The sequence below is a fragment of the Phascolarctos cinereus genome, unplaced genomic scaffold, assembly GCF_003287225.1.
Source record: "Phascolarctos cinereus isolate Bilbo 61053 unplaced genomic scaffold, phaCin_HiC Scaffold_1;HRSCAF=81, whole genome shotgun sequence".
NCBI lineage: Eukaryota > Metazoa > Chordata > Mammalia > Diprotodontia > Phascolarctidae > Phascolarctos > Phascolarctos cinereus.
The window spans coordinates 218,293,519-218,311,466 of record NW_027555514.1 but is presented as its reverse complement, the minus strand read 5'-3'; the positions used below and the strand labels follow the sequence as shown (position 1 = coordinate 218,311,466).

Below are 17,948 nucleotides of genomic sequence, written 5' to 3'. Positions count from 1 at the left end.
CAAAAATATAAATTGCCCCAATAACAGAAAAGGAAATAGAATACTGAAATAAAATGAACATAGAAAAAATAAATTGAACAAGTGTTAATCGAATTTTCTAAGGGGGGGGTGGAATCAGAAAACCAAATGGATATGCAAATGAATTCTACCAAACATTCCATCTAGTATGGCTGGATGGATGATAATCCTTCACATTTTTTTCCATTTATTTCCTTGATATTCTTGACCTTCTGTTCTTCGGGATATATTTTGTTATTTTTTCTAGCTCTATAAAAAGGTTTTTTTTGGCAGTTTGATTGATATGGAACTGAATAAATAGATTCATTTAAGTTGAATTATCATTTTTATCAAATTGGCTTGTTCTAACCAGAGTAAATAAAATTTTCCAGTTGTTTAGATCTGACTCTATTTGTGTGAAAACTGTTTTGTAATTGTATTCCTGTAATTCTTGGGTTTGTCTTGGCAGATAGACTTCCAAGTAGTTTATTTTTTTTAATATTCTTTCTGTTGCTTTCCACTGGGCTTTGTTGGTTATATATAGAAATGCTCTTTTTTTATGTGGGTTTATTTATATTCTGCAACTTTGCTAAAGTTATTATTTCACTAAGTTCTTTAGTTGGTTCTCTAGGTTTCTCTAAATATAACATCATATCATCTGCAAAGGCTGATACATTTGTTTCCTCATTGTCTATTCTAATGCCTTTCATTTCTTTTTCTTCTCTTATTGCTTTAGCTAGAATTTCCAGTACAATATTGAATAATAGTGGTGATGATGGACATTCTTAGTTAACCTCTGATTGTACTTGGAAGGCTTCTAACTTATGCACATTACTGATAATGCTTGCTGATGATTTTAGATAAATATTTCTTATCATTTTAAGGTAAGCTCCATTTATCCCTATGGTTTCTAGTGTTTTTAATACGGGTGTTGTATTTTGTCAAAGGTCTTTTCTGTATCTATTGAGATAATCATGTGATTGCTGTATTGATTGAAAAGCTCAATTATACTCATAGTTTTCCTAATATTGAACCAGCCATGTGTTTCTAATATAAATTCCATCTGGTCATAGTACATGATCCTTGTGATGTATTGCTTCTTACCAATGTTTCACTTAAAATTTTTGCATCAGTACTCATTAGGGAAATTGGCTTAATTACTTTTCTCTGTTTTGACTCTTCCTGGCTTAGGTAACACTGTATTTGTGTCATAAAAGGAATTTGATAGGACTCCACCTATTTTTCCAAATAGTTTATATATGATTGGGATTAATTGTCTTTTAAAGATTTGGTTGAACTCACTTATGAATCTATCTGGCCATAGGGATATGTTTCTGAAAGAGGTCACTGATGGCTTGTTCAATTTCTTTTTCTGAAATTGGGTTGTTTAAATATTCTATTTCCTCTTCTGCTAATCTGTGCAAATTATATTTGTGTAGGTTTTCATCCACTTTATTTAGATTGTCAAATTTAGTGGCATATAATTGGGCAAAATATTGCCTAATAATTGCTTTAATTTCCTCTTCATAGATGGTCAGTTCACTAATTTCATTTTTGATACTACTAATTTGCTTTTCTTCTTTCCTTTTTTAATCAAATGACCTAATAGTTTATATATTTTATTGGCTTTTTTCATAAAAGCACCTTCTAGTTTTATTTATTAGCTTAATGATCTTTCAGTTTTATTCATCTCTCCTTTGATTTTAAGAATTTCCAATTTCATATCAATGGAGAATTTTTATTTTGTTCTTTTTCTAGTTTTTCTTTTTTTCTGTTGCATGCCTAATTCATTGATCTACTTGTTCTCTATTTTATTGATGTAAGCAATTAGAGATATAGCTTTCTGTCTGAGTACTGCTTCCCCTAAGTATATCCCATAAATCTTTATGGTGTCTCATTGTTGTCATTCTCTTTAATGAAATTATTAACCGTTTCTATGATTTCTTCTGTGACCGACTTATTTTTTAGGATTAGATTAGTTTCTAATTTTTTAAATCTACCCTTCTACTGCCCATTATTGAACATAATTTTTATTGTATTATGATATGAAAAGGCTGCATTTAGTATTTCTGCTTTTCTACATTGGATTAGGAGGTTTTTACACCCTAAAACATGGTCAATTTTTGAGTAGGTGCCTTGTATTGCTGAGAAAAGGAATATTCCTTTCCATTCCTACTCAGTTTTCTCCAGAGATCTATTGTATCTAACTTTTCCAGAATTCTAATCACCTCCTCAACTTTTTCATTTATTTTTTGTTAGATTCATCTGGTTTTTAGAGAAGAAAGTTGAGGTCCCACAGTAGTATTGTTCTATTGTCTGTTTCTTTTTTGTAACTTACCAACGTAGTCAGAAATTTAGATGGTATACCATTTGGTGCATATGTTTGGTATTGATTTTACTTCATTGTCTATGATGCCTTTCAGCAAAATATAGTTTCCTCCATTATCTCTTTTAATTATATCTATTTTTCCTTTTGCTTTGTCTAAGATCATGATTGCTTCCCCTGCTTTCTTTTTTTTTTGCTTCAGCTGAAGCAAAATAGATTCTGCTCTAGCTACTTACCTTTACTATGCAAGTGTGTCCCTGTGCTTCAAATGTGTTTCTTGTAAACAACATATTGTAGTATTCTTAATCCATTCTGCTATCTGCTTCTGTTTTATGAAAGAGTTCATCTTATTCACTTTGAAAGTTATGGTGACTAACTGTGTATTTTCCCTCCATCCTATTTTCCTTTGTTTATCCTTCTCTCTCTCTTACCTTTACTCCATCCCTCCTCACAAGTGTTTTGCTTTTGATTATCACATCCTCTAATCTGCCATCCCTTCTATTAACTTTACTCCTGCTCTTATCCCTTTCTCTTATCATTTCCCTATATGGTGAAATAAATTTCTGTATCCTGTGAGTGTGTATGTTATTCACCCTTAATTAAATCCTGATGAGAGTAAGTTTCAAGCTTTGCCTATGACCTCCCCATCTACCCATCTATAATATATGTATGTGTGTGTGTATGTATGTATGTATGTATGTATGTATATCTAGACATATGCCCATATATAATATATATAACAAAATATATACATCATATGTGTGTGTATTTTATTATAGGTTATGTATTATATGTATTCAAACTTCTTTTATGTGAGATCATTTACCTCATTTTATCTCCTTCCCCTCCTTTTTCTCTCAGCACAATCTTCTTTCTCACCCCTTTATTTTGTTTTGGGGAGTATCATCTTATCAAAGTCATCTTATACCCACATCCTCTGTCTACATATACTCTTTCAAATTTTCCTTATGTTAATTCTTAAGAGTAATAACTGTCTTGCCATATAGGAATGTAAACAGTTTTACCTTATTGAATCTCTTATTTTTTCTCTTTCTTATCTTTTTATGTTTCCCTTGAGTCCTGTCTTTGAAAATCAAATTTTCTATTCATGTCTGGTCTTTTAACTAAGAATGCTTGAAAGTTCTCTGTTTTCTTAAATATACATTTCATTTCTCTGATGGATTATTCTCAGTCTTTCTTGGTAGTGCTTCCTGGTTTTAATCCTAACTCTTTTGCCTTCCAGAATATCATATTTCAAAGCCTCTGGTTCTTTAATGTGGAAGATGCTGGAGCTCCACAGTATTTGAATTGTTTCTTTCTGGCTGCTCACGGTATTTTCTCCCTGACCTAGGAACTCTGAAATTTGGCTATGATGTTCCTTGGAGATTTCATTTTAGTGTTTGTTTTCAGGTGGTGATCAGTGGATTCTTTGAATTTCTATTTTGACCTTGGTTTCTGGGATATCAGGGCAATTTTCCTTGACAATTTCTTGAAAGATATTGTCCAGGCTCTTTTTTTCCCTAAATCATGGCTTTCAGGTAGTCCAATGAGTCTTAAGTTTTCTCTCCTGGATCTATTTTCCAGGTCAACTGTTTTTCCAATGAAAAATTTCACATTTTCTTCCATTTTTAAAAAATTCCTTTGAGTTTGTTTTATAATATCTTGATGTATTATGGAATTGTTAGCTCCCACTTGCTCAGATCTAATTTTTAAAGGAACTGTTTTCTTCAGAGAGCTTTTGTACCTCCTTTTCCATTTGGCCAATTCTATTTTTTAAGGATTTTTAAAAATTTTCTTCAGTGAATTCATCTTTTTTTTTGTTTATTTTCTTCAGTGAATTTTTGTATCTTTTTTTAATCATTTTTTTGTGTTTCTTTTACCAAACTGTTGACTGTTTTTTCATGATTCTCTTGCAATATTCTCATTTCTTTCACCAATTTGCTTCTACTTCTCTAATTTACTCTTTAAAATCCTTTTAAAGCTTTTCTAGGGGTTCTTTTTGGACCTGAGACCAAATTATGTTTTTCTTTGAGCCTTCACATGTAGCCATTTTGACACTGTTGCCCTCTTCTAAGTTTGTACCTTCATCCTCCCTATCACCATAGCAACTTTCTGTAGTCAAGGGTCTTTTTCTTTGTTTGTTTTGCTCATTCTTCTTCCTATTTTGTGACTCAGTATTTTTATATGAGATTTGGCCTCTGTCTCAAGCCTCTTTGCTGTGACTAGGGCCCTTGCTGCTGGCTTTCACTGGGCCTCAAGGACTAGCTTCTAGCTTGTACTGGGGTCTGGGGGAGACCACCCTGTTGGCATCCCTTGGATGTGCAGTTTTGTTGCAGATCTGCCCAAAGGGTGGGGCCTTGCTGCTGGATTGCTATGGAGGCAAAGGCTATTTGCTGGCCAGCCCTGGGCATGCATCTTGCTATTAGCTGGCCCCAGGGTCATGGTCTCACTGCTGCTCAGTAATGTGAGTCACACCTCACTGGTGGCCTGAGCTGGCGGTGGGACCGTTGGGGTGGGGCCTTGCTATCCTGCATAGACTGCCAGCTTTCCTTCAGGGTGTCTGGCTTGCAGAAGGGTAGGAGTTTACTGGTGAATTGTCCCAGGTCTTGGGCTGTTGCTGCAGGCCCCTTGCTTTGCAGCTTGTTTTCTCTTGGACGTTGCTCCCCTCCCACCCCAATGAGACAGACCTTTCCTGCTGAGTTGGTAAGTTGCTTCCCACTCCTAAATCAGTTTTGAGTTCATTTTCAAATTTTTTTGGAGGGGAATTTGGGAGGCTCCAGGGAGTTCCTGCCTCTCTCTGCCACCTTGGCACTGGAAGTCCAATTTCACTATCTTTTAAGGAAAAACTAGACTATGAATTGTAGATGTCATTGTTATTGCAGGACCATAGTTCTTACAGTTTTTACTGTTTTGGAAAGGCTTTAAGTCTAGCCTTAGCAACAGAATCCTAATTAAATATGGGAAGGCTCATAATCACTGGAAATTGGTAATAATTTTTTTTTGGTGACAGCAACACATGAAAAAAAGAGAAATGCCAATGATTCTTGGCCAGAGAGAGAGAGAGACAGAGACAGAGAAAGACAAAGACAAAGAGCAACAGAGAAACTCATTTGTGTGTCTGGCATATAATACAACACTCAGCTGACAGCAAAGAAACTAAAGGTGGTGAAACCAAATCAATACTGTTTCATCTATTGAATGAGGTATGTTTTGAGCAATAGTAGTGAGAGTTGAAATACATACATATGATTACTCTTACCACTGGAACAATATCAAAATTATTGCTTGTCTCAGGTAACCTCTATAAAGCTGCAAATGTTGATTAAGTTTCTTTCTTACTCTGACATTCTATAATTTTGTTCTCCATGGTGGATTTTGGTAGTTTCCAGGTTATAACCTTCTACAACAACTATTGTGCTCAGTAGTTGAAACTTCACTCAGTGGCTAATAGGAAGGTACTATAACCTTTGAGCTGAGAAATTAAATGACCAGATCAATGCATAAGGAATATATATGTATATATATACACACATACACATATATATGTGTGTACACAGACATATATGCACATATACACATCTACATATATGTTCATATATACATAAACACACATATACCTATACAGTCCTGTTATGGATGATTTGGGGAGAGTATGGAGAGTGAAGGGAAGAAGGCTAGTTAATAGGTGTTTGCTTATATTAGAAATATAGTGCGGGTGGAGCCAAGATGGCAGAGTGAAAACAGTCACTTGCTTGAGTTCTTCCCCAAACCCTTCCAAATACCCATAAAAATGGCTCTAAACAAATTCTAAAGCAGTAGAACCCACAAAAAGACAGAGTGAAACAAATTTCCAACCCAGGACAACCTGGATGGTTGATTGGAAAGGTATATATCACCAGGCTGGTAGAGGAGTGCAACACAGCATGGGTGCGCAGGCCACAGTGAACCTGGAACAGGCCTCAGAGGACTGAATCATTGGCACTTGTGGCAATTTCCAGACTTCTCAACCCACAAATGCTAAAGACAATTTAGAAGGTCAGTGGGAAAAGCCTGTTTCTGCAGTGAGAGAGGAGCTAGGTGTCAGAACCAGTTCAAGAGCGAAGAGCACAGAGAGCTGCCTCAGGGTGGTGACTGACTCCTGAGCACTGGGCCCACAGACTGAGGGGGAAATCGAGTGGCTGATCAGAGAGGGATTACAGGGATCTCTTTGACAGCACTGAGGCAGGAATCTCTTGCTTTGCGCATGCTTGGATCTGGGTCACAGTTCTGGGTGGCAGTCCTGGGGCAAGGAGGAGTGCTGGGATGGTAGAGCTTGTAGTGGCTAGGGAGAGGAAATCCTCCTCACAGTTCCAAGACAGAAAAGACAGCTTGTCTTCACTTATAGACCAGAGCACAGCCCAGGAAAGGAGTAAACACCACGTCCTTGATCATACCACCTTCAAAGAACGGAAAATTTGCAGGTCCCTAGAAGTATCTCTAAAAACAGCTGTACAAACCCCCGAAGCTTGGGACAGTACATTCTCCACACTGGAAGCAGACCTTTCCCTTAACAAAGAGTTTATACCTCAAGTAATTGACTGGGATCATAAGCAAACTTCTCAAGAAGTGTCAGACCATAGAATCATTTTTTGGTAACAAAGAAGATCAAAACATACAATCAGAAGACAACAAAGTCAAAGCTTCTACATCCAAAGCCTCCAAGAAAAATATGAATCAGTCCCAAGCCTTGGAAGAGGTCAGAAAGGATTTTGAGAAGCAAGTAAGACAAGTAGAGGAAAAACTGGGAAGAGAAATGAGAGTGATGCAAGAAAATCATGAAAAACAAGTCAACAGCTTGCTAAAGGAGACCCCCCAAAGTACTGAATAACACCTTAAAAAATAGCCTAACCCAAATGGCAAAAGAGGTCCAAAAAGCAAATGAGGAGAAGAATGCCCTAAAAAGCAAAATTGGCCAAATAGAAAAGGAAGTCCAAAAGCTTACAGAAGAAAATATTTTCTTAAAAATTAGAATAGAGCAATTGGAAGCTAGTGACTGCATGAGAAATCACAATATTGTGAAACTAACCCAAAAGAATGAACAATTAGAAAACAATGTGAAATATCTCATTGGAAAAACAACAGACCTGGAAAATAAGTCCAGGAGAGACAATTTTAAAATTATTGAACTACCTGAAAGTCATAATCAAAAAAAGAATCTAGACATCATCTTTCAAGAAATTTTCAAGGGAAACTGCCCTGATGTTTTAGAGCCAGAGGTCAAAATAGAAATTGAAAGAATCCACCAATCTCCTCCTGAAAGAGATCCCCAAAGGAAAACTCCTAGGAATATTGTAGCCAAATTCCAGAGTTCCCAGGTCAAGGAGAAAATATTATAAGCCGTCAGAAAAAAACAATTCAAGTATTGTGGAAACACAATCAGGATAACACAAGATTTAGCAGCTTCTACATTAAGGGACCACAGGGAATGAAATATAATATTCCAGAGGGCAAAGGAGATAGGATTACAACCAAGCATCACCTACCCCGCGAAACTAAGTATAATCTTTTAGGGGAAAAAATGGTCATTCAGTGAAATAGAGGACTTTCAAGCATTCTTGATGAAAAGACCAGAGCTGAATAGAAAGTTTTACTTTCAAATAGAGGGCTCAAGTGGAACATGAAGAGGTAAACTGGAAAGAGAAATCATAAGAGACTTATTAAGGTTGAACTGTTTACAGTCCTGCATGTAAAAAATGACATTTATAAGTCATGAGACCTTTGTCAGTATTAGCATAGTTGGAGGGGAAAAATAATATGTATGTATGTATATATAAAGATAGATAGATAGATAGATAGATGGCGCAGGATGAGTTGAAGATGAAGGGGTCATATCTGGAGAATAAAATTAAGGGGTGAGAGAGGATTATACTGGAAGGAGAAAGGGAGAGGTGGAATGGAGTAAATAATCTCACAAAAAATAGAAAAGAAAAGGCTCTTACGGTGGAGGGGAAACAGGGGAAGGTGAGAAGGAATGAGTGAATCTTACTCTCATAGGATTTGGCTTAAGGAGGGAATAACATACACACTCAATTGGGTATGGAAATCTGTCTTACCCTACAAAACAATAGGGGGAGAAGGGGACAAGAGAGCAGGTGAATGATAGAGAGGAGGGCAGATTGGGAAAGGGAGTAATCAGAAGCAAACACTTCTGAGGAGGGACAAGGTCAAAACAAAGAATAGAATAATTGGGAGGGCAGGATAAGATTAAGGGAAGTAGAGTTAGTTTTTTACAACGTGACTACTATGGAAGTGTTTTGCATAACTGCACATGTATAACCTATATTGAGTTGCTTGCCTTTTCAGTGAGGGTGGGTGGGGAGGGAGGGAGGGAGAAAATTTGGAGCCCAAAGTTTTAAAAACACATGTCTAAAAAAAGTTTTCACATGCAATTGGGAAATAAGAAATATAGGAAATTTGGTACAGAAATCTATCCTGCCCTACAGGAAAATAGAAGGGGAAGGGGATAAGAGAAGAGGGGGAGAGATAAAAGGGAGGGGAGACTACAGGAAGGGATATTCAGAATGCATGCCATCTTGGGGTGTGGGAAGGGGCGAGTTGGGGTGAAAATTTGGAACTCGAAGTCTTGTAGAAGTGAATCTTGAAAACTAAAAATATATAAATTTGAAAATTCAAAAAAAAAATATAGTAAGAAGGGCCAAATACGACTATGCTAATACTCTGGGGCCCAGTTCTGCCACTTTCATCTTATGGAAGTTACTTATTCTTTATGGAGATCATATTCTCATAAATAAAATTACTTGTTTGGACTACGTGATTTTTATGACAGAAATTTTTGGTTTTGGTCAAGACTATAAGTTCGTCAATGGAGGAGACTCCTGGTGAGGAAACCCACTTCAGCCAATGCAAATGAACAACTCTTCTGTAATACATGGTCTTAGAAACTGCATTCAGTGCTACATATCTTCCACATCTTGGCTGAACATTCCATAATTCTAATCTTTTATTAAGTTGGGATCATCATAGTCTTCTAAATATGAATCACTTAAAAGTAGTATTTGAATTTTTTTTTCCTTTTCAAAAAGTCTTACTTTTTGGATTCTATACAAATAGAGATTTTCATGTTTAACTACAACCATGAGGTTTTTTTTTCTAGTATTCCAAATTTGATCATATCTTTATTTTTGCAACTGGGCTTTGATCATGCCCAGATCACTCAAGCTGGAAGGACTTGCTTCTGAGAAAAGAATTTGAGCATTTCCCTACCACATGAGTGGAAGCAGCCTCTTCCCATTGGCTGCATAGCTGTAACAGGCAACACCCAGAAAACTGCCAGACTAGGACAGTCTCACTGTTTTGACCATCTGGGCCAGAGAAGGCAAAGTTCCTCTTCATCCACTTCAAGGGCACTGTGGACTGAACTGGGTGAGTCGAAAAACTTTCTCCATTCCCCTTTTAGGCCCTGTAGCCCCAAGAAACAGGTTAAAAGTTTTGTTTTGTTCATTCTTTTTTAAATCTAGGCTCAAGCAATGGAGTCTCTGGACATACACTGTTTTGATCTTGGAGTCCTGATTTCAGGCAGAATGTCAATGCCATCCCAGCAGGTAAGCAAAAAAAAAAAAGGTTCAAGCCCAAAGGGTGGCTTTGGGCTTAGAACTTGGGGGGCCTAAACTGTACAAGAACTGAGCTGAGCAACAAACCTAATCCCTTTTCTCTTCCCTAAAATTTAAGGTAGTAAAAGAATTATGGCCCCCATATATGAGGATGATGATTTTTGTGTCTGTTGTTGCTATGCTTTTGAGGTAAGGATTCCCCCATGAAAGCTAATATGACTGTTAAGTGTTGAAATGAAAATGGCATTTAAAAGACCCCCTAAAATTAAGAGAATACGATTGATGCAGGCTGGTGTGGATGGCAGAAAGTTTGGATATCTCTAATGTCTCTATAAGTTTAGTGGAGAATTGTAAAGGAGAGGTGAAATGTAATGTACCTTCCCTTTCAGGTAATAGAGGCCAGAATAGTCACTACTACATTTCCATTGCCTGCCATGATAGGAATGGAAAGTAATTATCTATTCCCTTTTGACCATGGAGAAACTAAGGCCCAGAGAAACCTCAACAAAGCCAAATGTCAGGGGGATAAATCGTACCTGTTTACTTGGTTTCTTTATTTTGTCATGTGCTCCTCAGCTACTAACAGATCTTTGTCTTGATTCCTCATGGACCACGGCATTGGAGCCTGCTCTCATTATATCTTCATAATTGACCTAATCTCAATCTTCCTTCAATAGAAGCCCCTTATGGAAAACTAAGCACCCACCATATTGCAATTACTTTAAAGTTTGCACTGACATTTTTAAAATTGCCACTGATTCCCATTTTAGAAGATCATTATATACCACCTGAAGAAATTAACTCTTCTTGCCCTTTAAATTGTCCCTGTGTTCCTATTCTCTATATTCTAAGACCTATAAATGACCGAGATTGGAAGAGAATAGGCTTCCTCAACTTAGATTATTCAGGTTTATTGGTACTAGCCACAAGGGCTAAAATGTTCTCTGTTATTTCTTTGATAAAGAATTATACACAATGCTAGAAGGGATTTGGAAGGTCCAGAACTTGTTCTGAAAAGGGGTGTAAGCTTCCAGTATTCTTTAAAGTAAAAGAGAAAACTTCCTAGGAAAAGAGAAGAATACGTATTAGAACAATAGGAAAGTGTGGCTTCCTGGGCAGGACCTTAAACTGACAACATGATCGCATAATTTGGAACTTCTTATAAGGTGACTTAATAGATTTTTTTCATTTAAAAAAAAATCAATGAATTTTTATTTGACTTTTTCCCAATATTATGTAAAAAGTTTTTTTAGCGTTTATTTTTTAACATTGAGTTTAAAAATTTTTTTCTTCCTTCTTCCTCCTTGAGAAGGCAAACAATTTGATATATGTTACAAATGTGCAGTCATAAAACAACATTTTTAAATATGTATAAAATGCTTCAATCTGCATTCAGACTCCGTCAGTTCTTTTTATGGAGATGAATAGCATTTTTCAATATAAATGCTTTGAAATTGTCTTGGATTACTATATTCCTCAGAATAGCTAAGTTATTCAAAGTTGATCATTGGACAATATTGCTGTTACTGTGTAATGTTATCCTGGTTCTGCTCATTTCATATTGCATCAGTTTGTATATAACTTAAAAGATTTCTTGATGTGCTGAATTTGGACTCTGCTATTCATTTCTTTTCCTCCCTCTTTTCAGAATCAAAACCAAGAGATTTCAAATTTCTATGGGTAGAAACATAACCAAGAGAATGAACAGAAAATATCTTCAGGTAAGAGACAAATAAACAAATGTAATTTTTTATTTCAGTCTAGTGATGCACAATTTTTAAAAATATATTGTCTCCCTTCTATATGCCATGCACTGTACTAGGAGACAGTCTAGAGTCCAAATGTTGCTTTAATCTTGAATATCCTATTTTGAAATTTGAGAGTTGAGACTTACCTTCAGAAAGCACATGGTCCATCACCTTGCTCTGGGCTGGACCTCATTTAAGTTGACCCAGAGAGGAGACTCAATTTTGTTTTGAAATAACCAAAGAGAAGGAGATTCTACAACTTCCGTCAAATCTCCCATCTCAAAGTCGAGTCACCTTCTTGGCTAGAAAATTCTTACCAGTGTATATTAATCTAAATCCTGTGTCTTTATATAAAGAACATTTTTAGCAGAACTAAAATGGCTTTTAAATATTCTTTGTCCAATAATCCTTTCACTGATTTGACATCTTTATTAATTTTAGGCAGAGAGAGAGAGGGAGAGGGAGAGAGAAATAGGAAGAGAATGAGAGAGAGAGAGAGAGAGAGAGAGAGAGAGAGAGAGAGAGAGAGAGAATTATTCCTCAAGACAAAAAGCTAGTTCTGGCCGTTAGGAAGCAACATATGCATACATACATATGGGTATATGCATATATGTGTGTGTATTCACATATCCATGTGTATATATATATATATATATATATATATATATATATATATGTGTGTGTGTGTGTGTGTGTGTATGTATGTATGTATATATATATATATGTGTGTGTATGTATGTTTATAGATATAGATATACATATAGATACACACACACACACATATGTATATTATACTGTGGACAAGATAACTTCCATCATCCCAGACAAAAGAATCTCCAGAGAAGGAAATTCTTCAACTTCCTCTAATTTTTAGAGTGCCAACCAGGAACACTGGACCTTCAGATTCACCTCCACCTTCTCTTTTCTGCCTAAAATTTCCCTGCTAGAATTTCTTCCCTTTATAGAGGCAGCAAAGAAAAGTGGAGTCAGCATAGAACTTGAAATTAAGAGAAACCTAGGTATGAATCTAACCTCTAACATGTTCTGTAGGACTATATGGAAATGATTTAACTTCTCTATGCCTCAGTCTCCTTTTCTGTAAAATGGAGATAGTATCAACCTCACAGCAAGGCAAAGATCAAATGAGACAATCTATTGAAGACATCATATAACATCTCATTTTCTATGACTTAGCTTAAACCTTAGCTTTCTGTTAAGATGAAAATATCCCTGTACAAAATTAGCTCATACCAAAATAGCACATTCATCCTAATCAAATTTTGAAAGGATTTTAACAGTCTTAGAGTGGCATCCTGATGCCCTAGAAGGGACAATACTGTGCAATAGCCTGTTATCAGACAATTAAACTTCCTTACTCTGGGTGCCTTTCAGTTCTTTTTCTGAGAATAGAATCGTAGAGTATTATGGATGGATGACACCTTAGAGACTGCCTGTTTCAAAACCTTCACTTTACAAATAAAGGAATGGATACTCAGAAAGATTAAATGATGTTCGAAGGAAGAAACCACTCCAGTCCTTCATCAGGATGAATAAATGAGGATATGAGAATATGATGCAGTAAAGTCACCCTTCAGTTCAGCAGGTCAACAGACAATTATAAATACGACTATGGTTAAAGCTCTATGCTAGGCACTGAGAATGTTATAGTATAACCAGCTCTCCAGATTCATTAGGAAAAATTTACATATCTCTTAAAGCAAGAAGTTATACTTTCTGGGGATTTGACTATGTGACTATTAGTAGTAGTAATAATAATATTAATAACGAGCATTTATATAGCACCTAATACTTTCTAGACACTGTGTTAAGTCCTTTAAAGATATTTTATCATCTGACCTCACAACAATGCTGGTGCTATTATTATCTCTATTTTATAGTTCAGGAAACTGAGGCAACAGTTCAGTGACTTGCTTAGGGTCACACAACTAATAAGTGTCTGAGGCCTGATTTAGACTCAGGTCTTCCTGACTCTAGGCCCAACACTGTGTCATCATGATGATGATGGTGATAGTGATGATGATGATGATGATGATGATGATGATGATGATGATGATGATACATTAAGGAAGCTTGATACAATGGAAAGAGAGCTGGATTTGAAGTTGCATAACTGGCTCTGTCTACACTCTCTACTCATGTGACTTTGGACAAATCACACAGCTGTAACACATTGGAATCCAAGCCTTCTGACTCCAAGTATGGTGCTATTTCCATTATATTATTTCCCCTGCTTTAGAAAAATTGCAAAATGATGGTCATACTAAATATGATCTTTTAAAGACTCTCCTTTACTTAGGAACTGGCATATTAGTATTCAAAGCTCAAAATAGTGACATGTCTTTATTTCAGTTCTATGGAGCTCACTTTATTTTCCCTTTGGCTGCATTGATGACCAAGTGAAAGATTCATAAACTTCTCAGAGACAGGAGGTCTCACCCTTCTTGCCTTTAGTCAAAGCAGCACCTAAACAGCTGGAGATGGTACTCATGATCTTATGTTTCCAGTTCTAAAGACAAGGTGATTTCATAAACTATCTTCAGTCCAAACCAGTTTTGGAGTCACACAACCAGCTTGCAAATCTTGGCTTTGTAATTTACAACTTGTCTGTCATTAGGCAAGTTACTTTCTTTCACTAGGCTCAGTTTCCTCACCTGGTCATTATATTGAATTATTTCAAATGTTTCTTCCAAGTTAAACCATTATTTCTGCCTCTGTCCCTCTTTGTTTCTCTCTCTTGCTCTACCTTTATCATCTTGATGTTGTCTCCATACTCTTCCCTTTTTTTAGTTCTTGGTCTCTAACTTGTAAGACACTTTCAATTTTAGTGCCTACTTCTTTGGCCTTTCTTCTATATTAAGGTTCAATTTAATTCAACAATTATTTGCTAATCGCTTACTCTTTACAAGTTAATGTTTGAGATGCTAGAAACACAAAGATAGAAATAAAACAGTCCCTGTCCTAACTGAATTTATATTCTATTTGGCAGAATATCATCTCTAAAGATGTATATTAATACCAAGTAATGCAAAGTAATTTCACAAGAGAGAAAAAGCAAACAGCCAGGAGGATCAGGTAAGGCCTTGTATAGGATATTGCATCCAATATGTATTTTGAGGGAGGAGATTCTAAGATGATAAAATGCTATCCAAACAAGGGTACAAAAATGTGGAAATAGGTGATGGAATGTCAATTATAAGCACCAGTGAACAGTCTTGTTATGCTGCAAAGTAGACTGCATGAATGGCTATAGAATGAATGACTAGAAAGGTAAATGAGTGTCATTTGGTAGATAGACTTAAATGTTAATTTGAATATTTCATGTTTTACCTTAGACCTGAAGATTTTTCAGGAAAGGGATCAGATGGAAAAGGGGGTTATTCAAGAGAAAAGTTATCATGAAATACCAATGATCAAGAGAAAAGAGCTTTTTTTATTTCTTTTATTAAATAAAAAAAAATTCCTCTTTCCAGATCCACCCACTACCCTGAAAAAAACAAAAACAAACAAAAACAAAAACAAAAACAAAAACAAAAAGAAAAGACCTCTAAAACAAATGTACATAGTGAACCAAATCAAATCTCTGCATTGGCCACATACATCTCATTTAGCAATGAGTCCATCATTTCACCATCAGGAACTGGGTAGCTTGCTTTATTTTATTGGTCAAGAGATCTATTCTTAGTAAAGCAAAATATAGCGTGAGGTATGTATAGAGCTGCCCTTCTTGGGGGATTATCCAGAATATTTGTGTATGTTCTCTATCTCCTTCAAATTAATGCTTTAGAAGCTTGGGAGATTTGTTTCCATCCCTCCATGCCTCAGGGGCTTCAAATGAAGATAATGAAGAATCCTCTAACTGAATGCTAAGGTAGAAGAACAGATGATTCAGAAAATGCTCAAAGTAGTTACTTTTCTCTCTGCCTCTGCTTTCCTTTCTGGCTTTGAAGTGTGAGCACTGTAGGGCAACGTCTGGAGATTAAGATGAGGCAGGAGTGGTCCTCCTATCTCCCATGCACTTTCTGAATATCCATGAACATCTAATTGACTGGACTTCAGCAAAGAAATATCTAAATAGACTCTTTAACAGGCACCAGAAATGGCCAAGCTGAACATGCTCCATCCCGTAATATATAGATGCACAATATAAAAATATATAAAAACATTATGCAAATCAAATGATATGTTTGACAGGTATTTAGTGGTAACAATTGAGTATTTGTCAGTGGTGATGATATCAGGATCCAAAATGAGAATTCATTTCTTGACCTTGCCTCTCAGCAGGTCTCAGCAATGGGTGAGAGGGGGATAAACAACCACTCAGAAGTGAATGAATTCATTCTTGTAGGCTTCCGGGTCCGCCCAGAGCTCCAAATCCTCCTTTTCATCATATTTCTGCTTATCTATAGCATGGTCCTTCTGGGGAACATTGGTATGATTGTTCTCATCCTGACTGCTTCCCAGCTGAACACACCAATGTATTTCTTCCTAGGAAATCTCTCTTTTATTGATCTTTCCTACTCCTCTGCTGTGGCACCCAAAGCCATAGCCAATTTCTTATCTGAGAGTAAAACCATCTCCTTTGCAGGCTGTGTGGCCCAGCTCTTCTTCTTTGCTCTTTTTATTGTGACAGAGGGCTTTCTCTTGGCAGCTATGGCCTATGACCGTTTCATAGCCATCTGTTCCCCACTCTTGTATTCTGCCCGGATGTCAAGAGGCCTCTGCTTCCAACTGGTGGCAGGATGCTACTTTTGTGGCTGTATTACTTCCATCCTTCAAGTCAGCATTACTTTTACTATGTCCTTCTGCTCATGTAATGTTATTGACCTTTTTTACTGTGATGTCCGTGCACTACAGAAGATCTCATGTTCTAATGTCTTTATTAACAAGGTGATATCATATTCCTTGTCTGTCATCATTATTTTGCCCACCATAATAGTCATCATGGTGTCCTACATCTATATTTTGTCTGCTATTCTGAAGATCCATTCCAGTGAAGGACAAATGAAAGCATTCTCCACCTGTGGGTCCCACCTGATGGTGGTGAGTTTGCTCTATGGGACGGTTTCCTTTATGTACCTCACACCTGCCAGTAGCCCAGAACTGGTTAAAGTGGCCTCTGTGTGTTACACTGTTGTCACTCCTATGTTGAACCCTTTGATTTATTCTCTAAGAAACAAAGATGTCAAAGAAGCTCTGAAAAGTATGTTCTGTGGAAAAAAAGGGCTTTCTCTAAATCCTTTGTCTTTACTATCTTGTCCCATTTAAAAGATGTTGATGCTGTATCTGCAAGCTACATTTAAATGAAGATTTTCCCTAAGTCACCTAATTGTCCCTCTGTAAGCCTAGTTGAGTGATTTCTAGTGAAGACACACTATTCCATCTACTTTTCTTTCAGGACAATAATTCCTGTAAGTCACGAAATTCAGAAATAAGTTTTAAGGGCACAGTGAACAAAGAAAAATACAATAATAATAACAATAGTAACTCTTTTGTATACACACACACACACACACATATAAACTCAGTTATATAAGCTTTGTAAGGCTTTATTAATATTACCTCATTTTATTCTTAAAACAGCACTGGGAGGTAGATGTTATTATTGTTATTCCAATTTTACAAATGAGGAAACTGATGCAGAAGGAGATTAAGTGGCTTGCCCAGTGCCATGTACTTAGTGAGCATCTAAGACCATATCTGAACTGAGACCTTCCAGAAGTCTTGTGCTTTATCCACTACCTGCCTTTAACCAAATAAGCAAGCATTCGAAAACCATAGGGGGGAAACTCTTGTAACGTATATACCTCATGTCAGAGGAAAATTTAAATTCTAATGGTCATTGTATGCCTATAGAAGTGATTAGGAATTTGATTTGCTAATTTTGCAGGTCTAGAATTTCTTTCTACATGTCTGGGTTGGTTATGAGTTGTTCACTATATGTATTTGAAGGTGCATTTTCTATTTATTTATATGTTTATTTATTCATTTATTTAGCAATCTACATTTATTTTGGAAATAAACTAAATTATAGGGTAAGGGAGTGGGGGAAAGGGGACTAAAATCATTTTGGGACACTCTGAATGGACTGATCTCTTAACTATTTGGTGGCCTAATAGTGGAAAGTCCCCAATCACTATTGTCAAAGAAATAAAATGCAATAAGCCATGCAACAAAATTAAATCAGATGGTTTCATGAATCATCATAATTATGTGTTATCCTTGGGTATGATAACTGCAATTTTGTCT

The 17,948-nt window shown here is 36.3% G+C and overlaps 1 pseudogene; it reads left to right on the top strand.

Moving 5' to 3' along the window:
• The first annotated feature begins 15,948 nt into the window (after positions 1-15,948).
• Positions 15,949-16,967, top strand: LOC110203004 (olfactory receptor 9K2-like; annotated as a pseudogene).
• Positions 16,968-17,948: the final 981 nt, after the last annotated feature.